The sequence below is a fragment of the Temnothorax americanus genome, unplaced genomic scaffold, assembly GCF_048541705.1.
Source record: "Temnothorax americanus isolate GAGA-0224 unplaced genomic scaffold, ASM4854170v1 Scaffold15, whole genome shotgun sequence".
Lineage (NCBI taxonomy): Eukaryota > Metazoa > Arthropoda > Insecta > Hymenoptera > Formicidae > Temnothorax > Temnothorax americanus.
This window is the reverse complement of record NW_027509286.1, coordinates 2149705-2158338: the sequence shown is the minus strand read 5'-3', so window position 1 is coordinate 2158338 and position 8634 is coordinate 2149705. Positions and strand designations below refer to the sequence as shown.

General features: G+C 43.3%; 1 protein-coding gene and 1 long non-coding RNA gene across 3 annotated transcripts in view; one reads left to right on the top strand and one right to left on the bottom strand.

The window, feature by feature from the left end:
* The first annotated feature begins 73 nt into the window (after nucleotides 1-73).
* Nucleotides 74-8634, top strand: part of Ntan1 (N-terminal amidohydrolase 1) — a 48659-nt gene continuing 40098 nt past the window's right edge. For both annotated transcript variants that reach the window (XM_077402133.1, XM_077402132.1), the window contains exon 1: nucleotides 74-760. The gene's annotated coding sequence lies outside the window, so the exon portion shown is untranslated. The remainder of the gene's footprint in view (nucleotides 761-8634) is intronic.
* On the bottom strand, nucleotides 257-8048 carry LOC143895184 (uncharacterized). Its single transcript, XR_013256242.1, has 2 exons — nucleotides 7835-8048; nucleotides 257-912 (listed from the first exon to the last, which is right to left on the bottom strand). It is a non-coding gene; the product is annotated as an uncharacterized LOC143895184 (long non-coding RNA).

Genomic DNA, 8634 nt, shown 5'->3' with positions numbered 1-8634 from the left:
CGAGCCTCGCTCCGAGAAGCGAAGTGAACGTAGACGCGCTCGGACAGTGCGCAGAGCGGACAGTGCACTGTGCAGCGGGACCGAGCGAGCGAACGTTGCTACGCCGGGGTTTGTGGATTTTGCCAATTTTTTTCCACGGCTGTCAGGCCGGAGCAGCGCAGCGCCCTACTCTCGCGGAGCGTGAAAGCGGTGCTTCGTGAGTGACGCCCCTAGCGCGATCGCGCCTCGCGCGTATCTCTGTTCGCCTCTATCTATTTCTCTTTCTCTCTCTCTTTCTCCTTCGAAGACGCGAGCCTGTCTCTCTCTCGCGTGCTCGCTCCGATCTGTCATCCTTTCTTTCTCTCTCTCCCCCCCTGCCGCGCGCTCGGAGTCCGCGTGGTCGTCTCCTTCCCGTCGCGGTTTCGCTCGATAATCGCACACTCGCAGACAACGACGGCGATCGCACGGCGCGACGGTGACGCGTCCGTCGCGCGACACTGACGTTTTTGCCTTCGATCGGGCGCCGCGATCGCGTGTGCACCACCAGTTGCGTGTTGCGTAACTGCATTTTACAACAGCCCGCCGCCCGCCGCCGCCTCTCGCGGTCTCTCCCCGCTGGTGCATCGGCCCTGTCCCACCCGCGCCTCCCTCCGTCCCGTCCCGTCCCGCGCCACGCCGGTCGCCGCGCCAGACCACGCCGCGCCACGCCGCGCCACGCCGAGGGAGTTTGGCGCTACGGAACCTTGGAATCTGACGTTTGGAGCGCACGACTTCGCTGCTGGTGAGTCCGTCCTTTTGCTCATCTCATCTTCTTTCTTCTCTCGACGCGGCCCGTAATCCTTTCGCCTCGCCGTTCGACGTCTTGAATCTCGCTCGGCTGTTTGTGCACTTGAAACTTCGTCCGAAAGTACCAGCGAGTTGCGTGGCCAAATGCTAGAAAGAGCGAAAAAGAATTATCGCGACGATCGAAAGAGATTCACATTAAAAAACACATGTTGCTATTGTATCTTGATATCTTGTCACGCAAAATGTAAAGCGGAGCGATTTATTTCTTATTGTTAACTTTATATGTGTTATGATCAAACTTTAGCCCAGAATTGTGCTGGTTTCAGCTGTCTATTCGCACTCCTCTTGATATGTCCATTACTATCTACGTAGATTAACTTTAATCTCGGTTTGACTTAGTTTTTTTAGCCTTTTCTAGTTCCAAGAATTAGAGGAACATAAAAAGTAAGTTAAACGAGCTCTACATTGGTTTGGTAGAAATGGGCATTAGTCATATCTAAATAATAGCAAACGAGAGACATCATACGTCCAATGTGATCGTGCTATTATTTATAGAATATTGTGCTATTATTTAGGAGAAGGTCGAACGAACATTGTGAGAAACAGAAGCGCGGAGGGGCTGAAGTTAGATTGTAACGCATCACCTACAGTTTCTGCGAACTTTTAAACAATCTCAATTTCGCGCTTTATCGCATAACGCAATATAATTTTTACGTCTTTATCAAGAGTTGCGGACTTCCGTTCCGCTTTTATTTAACTCAATTTATCGAGAGCGATTTAAATATATATAGATTGCTGTAATTTCGCAATCGATCGATCCGGTATTTTTCTCAATCGCCCACGATAACGCGTTTTTACGGCGTTTAAGCACGAGTATACCGTCGCGGTCTCGCTCGCTCGCGCATCTGAATATGCAACGGCATCACAGTGATGTCGTAAATGAACTGGTGTTGGGGAAGTAATGACTGGTTTTATATAGGAAGAAAGAACTGCTTTTATTATAAGACGCGTTTTTGCGAAGGCAGGGAGAGCACCGAGGGGAGGAGTTACTCGTGGATTCGATTTCGCGGAAAGCATAAGCGAGCGAGCGCATCTCCGAAGCGGCTCGAGATACCAGAAAATGTGTTTTACATTATAACATTATAAGCAAAAAGATATAACGTGTGTATGTACATTGCGTAGCGATAAACGACTTGGATTGAGACTTCGATTTAGATTTTTATGTCTTGGAGAGTTAGATGTGTTGTACGTGCGTCAATGTTATGAAGAATCGGAAATTACTGCTGTTTTAAGACAAAAACGAGACTGCCTTGTGTAAAAAAATTATGAAATCTAAGCTATACAGCATATGGCAAAGTAACTTGAATGGATTTGTGTCTGAAATTTAATGGGGAGGCTTCTTAAACGGTCGCAATTTCTTCCTCGTTGAATCTACAATAAATGCTTTTTGGTCACCTTTCTTGGAACTTGGTAGGATTTAAATTGTAACAATCTACACGTCAGTTATAATCGTTAAAAATGATGTAATAAAAATAAATAACTAAAAGTCTGCAGCTTCTTTTGAATTTATTTATAATATTAATCGTTCACACACAAATTTTGTTTAATTCGTATTTGAAGTTAAGAGTGCCGAGATTTATTTTTAACCTGACAATCTCGTATTAAACTTTAAACGATAAAATTGTTTGGAACTCCGATCGCATAATTAATCCAAATGCGATTTAAAAGTCAAAATATCTTTACGATACGTTATGCAATCGCGCGAAGGCGAATTGACAAAAAAAAATGTCATTCCACTTCAGCATCGCTTTAACGAAGAATCGTTGCTTCTGCTATTTTGTTTGCCTGATCGTAAATCACGTATATGCTCATATGGCAAAAAAATTTGCGGTGCGTGCGAGTAATGAGATAAAAATAAGCAGCGGACTGCATCGTCAACTTGTGAGACATACGCCTTGTATACACTTTTGCGCCGAAAAGTTTTCAGACATTGGCAACGGGTGCGGAGTAATTCCTAGCAGCGAAATAACAAGAAATTTTACGAGTAAAAGACTTTTGAATCATTTTCTACATATTTCTTTTTAATTCGCGAATTTCGCGTTCGACCGCAGTTTTCCAGAAAGTAACACCCGCCAATATGTGAGTTTTCACGGGATGTATATCAGACTTTTCGAGGACAGTGTACGCGCCGACGTATATACAATGGCAAACGTAACCAGTCGTCGTGTCGTGACACTGCAATGGCACTTGCATATGCAGTACGTTCGTCGTCGTGAAATTATCCAGTGGCCATCCCAAACAAAAGGAAAACTTCATTACCCTCGTCCGGCCTTATAAAATCTATTTATAAAATCTTCGTGCGCGAGATACATGAATTTAGATTTATTATTATAATTATCATTTATTACTAACGTCTTTATATACGAGTTATCAAAAACTTAAATTGTCCTGTACAACTTCCTCATCTTAAACTTTACTCGTTAGGGGGTAATATGCGCTTTAAAATCGTCTTGAAAATTGTGGAAAAGTCATTTATGGAAGTTCTGTCAGTTAATTATTTCTGAATTTCTGATAAATTTATCTGACTTTGTTCAATCGTCCAATCAGGTTTCTAAGCGTTGTCGAGATTCCGAGCTCGAGCTTCCTCGCGAGGACTTTCCCTCCGAAAATTCGGGAAATGCACCTTGCAAATTTGTCGACGAGAAAAGAAGTTAATTATCGTAATCGGCGGCGATCTGCTGCCCCGTTCGAAACCGGAAGAAGGGGCATCCGACGAGCAGCGGAGTGCAAGTACTTAACCTTGCCGCGACTTTCGAACCTCCGATCGAGCGGGGTTCAAGGGAAAGGGTTATTAAAAGGCTCTTCCCTCGGTTTCCCCCCATCACTCGAGTAGTCATTAAAGGCGGAATCGAATTGACCCACTGCATGTCGGTTGCGGTTCGTAGTGTAACGTACGTCTATGCCTGCAACTATGGCAGCATCTCTTTCGCCGCTCACACGCTGCGATCGAATTTATTATAATCATTCGGCCGGAGCATCGCGTGTGCGCGCGCGTGTGTGTGTGTGTGTGTGTGTGTGTGGTGTGTGTGTATGTGCGCGTATGATGATTCAACTCTCTCAAGATAGTCCTTTTTCGCTGCGCGAAATTTATAGGAAGCCATATGCTTGATCAGCCGCTTGCAGAAAAGCGCACCTTTGATTAATAGGTCCCTAACGCTTCGCAAAACGTTCTAATCCGTTGAAATTGGCTTTTTTCGACGTTACATCTTGCAGTCGTACAACACTTTGTTGGAAAAAATCTTGTCGGCGGTTATTGTATTATTTTTTACCTCTTTTTTGTATTTTAAACCAAATTTAAAACCAAATCCAGATCACGCGAGCAAGCGTAAATAATTACGAACGACGCCGCTGATATGCAAGTTGTTCGTTCGTGTTTGTTCGCGCTCGCTTGCTTGGACTGGATTCAGCCTGATGTGAAAAAATAGTTGGTGTTTTAGAATGCCAGCTGTTAAAATTTATTTCTGTACTCTATGAATTGTAAAACTAAGGAATTATGTTTTGTAGATGACCACACACACACGCGCGCGCACACACACACACACACACACACACACACACACACACACACACACACACACAGTAATACAAACGTATTAAATAAAAATAAAAAAAAATTTATTTTGCAAGAGATCAATTAATATTTCAATCGTTATTTAATGTTCTTAAATTGAATTATAAGAAAGAAAGCCTCAAATATTTGTTTCACAACGTCACGATATCGTGCAAAATACGCGAATCTTCCTACTTAAATAATTTTCCATAAGTCGTGGAAAAATTACTTGCGCGCGTTGCCTTAATTCCCCACAGTTTTTTGTCAATGACTGCACCCTCGCCCCGTAGATGCACGTTACATTGCAGGTAATAAGGTAGAATCATCGGACGAGCGGATAATGGGCGGGCGAGAAGGGAGGGAGGAAGTTGGGAAGAATAAGGCTGCCGTGGAATGATAAACACAGCTTTTGCGTGTACTTAAAACGCATGTGCGTGCGCGTGCATATGTGTACGCGCGCGCGCGCGCGCGCGCGCCTGTATACGGCGAGAGGGAGGAGCGGGTAGGTGGAACGATAGAGCGCGAGGAAACCGTAGGGAAAAAGGCAGAAACGAAAAGGGCGGCGTGCATGATGGGATAAGTGCACGTCTCTGACAAAATACCGGGGCCCGCTTACGCACACGCACGCACGCGCACGCACGCACGCACACACGCGGGGTCCCCCCGGACCGATCGACAGTCCCCGGAGTCGTATTTATTAATCATTTTTAGCGAGCGCGCCGCGCCGCGCCGCGCCGCGCAGCATCGTGGAACCGACAATTTCCGCGCCGGCCGATTATATTCGCGCATCCGCCGCACGGGCTTTCTGACAGCGGCGCATTCGTGGGAATCGCGATCAATCGGCAGCTCTTGCCGCGATACCTGTTGCACCGAGTTACGTCTGGGCCTCAACTCGGGAGGGAGGCGAGGTTGAGATCTACTTCTTATCACAGCGCGCGATACAGTCTCGGGGTGTCGCGCAGATAGCCTTAAAAATTTTCAAGTATCTCCTTGAAAAATTGTCGTATCTCACATATAACGTTTAAATAACACGTAATCGTTATTGGATATATATATATGTGGGGTAATATATTTAAAGAAATAAGATACATATTCAAGGGTGACTTCAATATAATGTATATCACGGATTTTCATTGTTGTATGGTATAGGTACAATATACTTTCGAATTATCGTGATCATAAATTGTGAGAGAATCGTAAGAATGCGATTTGCATAGACTTTAAGAATTTAAAAAGACATCGGATCTTTTGTATGTACAATCAATTAGGGAAAAACGCCATTTTATACGATCAGAACTGGATCTTAGTAACCTAATAGTATTATTCGTGTGAATTTTTATGCACATTTTTCGCCTTAATAAACTATGTGCTGTGGTAACTATAAATGATTACATATGGTTATAAATAATTGAAATTAACATTTTTAATTATGGACATATAAGAGATGAGAACTCATGTACTGCATTTTGATTGCCGCATAATTTTAATTCATCCGACAAAGCCTGATTATTTTTCACGATCTATGATTATGATCAAACGTAAAGTCTCGAATAGCGTCTTTCTCTCTGACGGCCGCTGCGTTTTGCCGCGAGTATACGCGCCGCGTGCTTTTTGCCTCGCGAGAAAATCCACCCGGCGCGAACGGTATCGTGCCAATAATTGTGCGCAACTTAAGTACACGCCGGTGCTTAAGGATCAAGAAATTGCGAAATAATGAACACTTCCTCGGGCGAATGATTATAAAAAAAGAATGTCCGTCATTAGAATCAGCGATGGACGGCACTGGTAGGCCAATCCTGTTACATTGCGCCGTAGAATTTTACAATATGCGTAGTCATTTGTCTTAAGACCACGCACGGGACACTTCTCTCCGTTGTAATCAACATTTCTTTACTTTTTTTTTAGATCCTGCGTTATTTTGTCTGTTAAATTACCTTTCGTCATTGTAAATTTTCTTTTTTGTAAAAATAAATTCTTATATACGAATGATTGATCATTATCTTTTTACGTAAAGCAATCTGCAGAGAGAGATTTATAGAATTATTAAAAATGTGCAAAATTATAAATTATCGCGTTAACGCGAATCAATGGTACGTTAAAAAATTCGTCGACTTTTAAATTGCAAATTTTTATTTACAGCTCAAGTAAAGATTGAATCGAAGTAATTTCGCATTTATTGCAAAACGAAGGTTTGTTTATTTTTATACGATGAAACGCGATTTGCGGATATATATTAACGCAAAATGTGATATTGATTTAGCGATCTCGCCATATTGGTGAAAATTAAATGCAGGAATGTTGCATAAATTCGCGCTACAGTAAACGAACGCGCACGGTCGCGGTGATTCGAATGTTATTCAATCGCTGCGGATGTTGCATAAAAAATATTATATCGCGGTTGACACTTTTACAATATCTATCATTCATATTGGTATCAAGGTAACCACTCCTTTCTACGTCATACGCGCAGCTGGCGCAATTTCCTCTCAAGCTTCTTTAAAAGGTTAATGTGCCTCTTTTTTATTTACTATTTACAGAGATAACGCAGATAATTACGATCGCAGATTGCCGCGTATCTATCTTGCGCAAATCCGATGATAATAATACAAGACGCACATTCGTGCACTAGTCCTTCCAAGACGTACATACATATAGGTACATTTGTTGTTGCATATTTTTAATGGATGTCTTTAATTGAATTTTTGTATCTCTTTAATCGGCGATTAAAGGAACTTAATGTAAAAATACAGAGTGCATCGCACGCTCGTTATAAATCACGACGGTGAATACATACGCGATAGCGTATACGATACGATCGGAGTTAGGTCCTTTTTCTCGCGGCCCCCTCGAGGGGACGATAACTCGCGTTAATTTGACAGTTAATTAGCGCCGATCGGATCGATCGTACGGTTCGCGATGCACTTCCGCGATTAGCCTTTTTTCTCGAAGCTGCTCGCTGCGTTTACTTTGCCGTTTGCGACTCGCTATTAATTTCGCCTCGCTATGACGGCCTGAGTATGCTGTAAAGATGGATGCTTAATGTGTCATGTCTACATCAGGCTTATTCGCAGATACCGCAGAGAAAGGCTGTCTTCGCGCGCTTTAAGAATTAAATCTGTTTCTATAATTAAAATTTTAAAATATCTATGTGTTACACTGTGGTAGGTCTCAATAAATTTTTAGTTTTCGACATTGCGACAAGCAATTTCCGTCTTCGGCAATCTATTTTAATTTTTTTGCTACGAAAAAAAAATTAAAACTTGAAATTTTTTTACAAGATTTATTTAAAATGGGTTTAAAAGATTATCGTATCTATTTCCTAAAATAATTCGAGCGGAAATAATTTTGGCGTTTAGAAACGGATGATGTACCTCGCACTAAAGAAATGAGAGAAAGGAGGATTTATTTCGATAAACGGGACTCTCGGCTGATACTCTTTAATTAATAAAGTTAAATCACCTTATCTGCCGGCGAATTTATTCGCTCGGCGGTGCACACGAGATTGCGAGATTTCTTCGATACGGCGCACGATACCGCCGCCGTGAAAACCGTGATGCGGTTGGCGCGCGGCGGCGCGTTATAGCAATCCTGAAAACTTCCGTCATCGCGCGCCCGCGGCGGGTATTAAGAATGTCGTTGATTAATCTTACGCGTTGCCTTTTTTTCAGTTTTACACTCCACCATTCTGTAAATAAAAGGCGCCGCCGGCGCCGGACGCGCGCGGCGGCGGATACTTGAGCCGGTGGGTGTGCGCCTCTCTATACGCGGCTCTCCATTTTCACCTCCTCGTCCCGTTTCCCACCTCGCACCTTCTTCGCCGAGAAAGCACTCCGGCAATGGGAAAGCAACGATCGCGGTTAGGATCATCGGAATTTCTGATCGGAGAAATTCCCCGGGATTATTATGAGAATAGATCAACGTTGAAACGTACGTCAGAATCCGGGATGCGTTTAATTAACCTTCGCGTCCCGCGTTGACCTTATTCAACATTGTAAATCTAACTCGATTACGAAAATTGGGGATCTTTCTCGTTGCGCACCCTTTCGTACGTTACCAGGAGGTGCGTTGTTCGTTTTAATCCGCAATACTCGGAACGCACTGCCACGGGTTAAAAGGAACAAGGTGGTTAAAGATTCAAACGCTAATTACATGTGATTTATTTAGCGGAGTTTTAAGACCCTAATATCAGCAGGATGGCAAACATGTTTATTGTTTTATTCATCGGCCCGGCAAACGCGCTCGCTGCCGTGATCGACGTT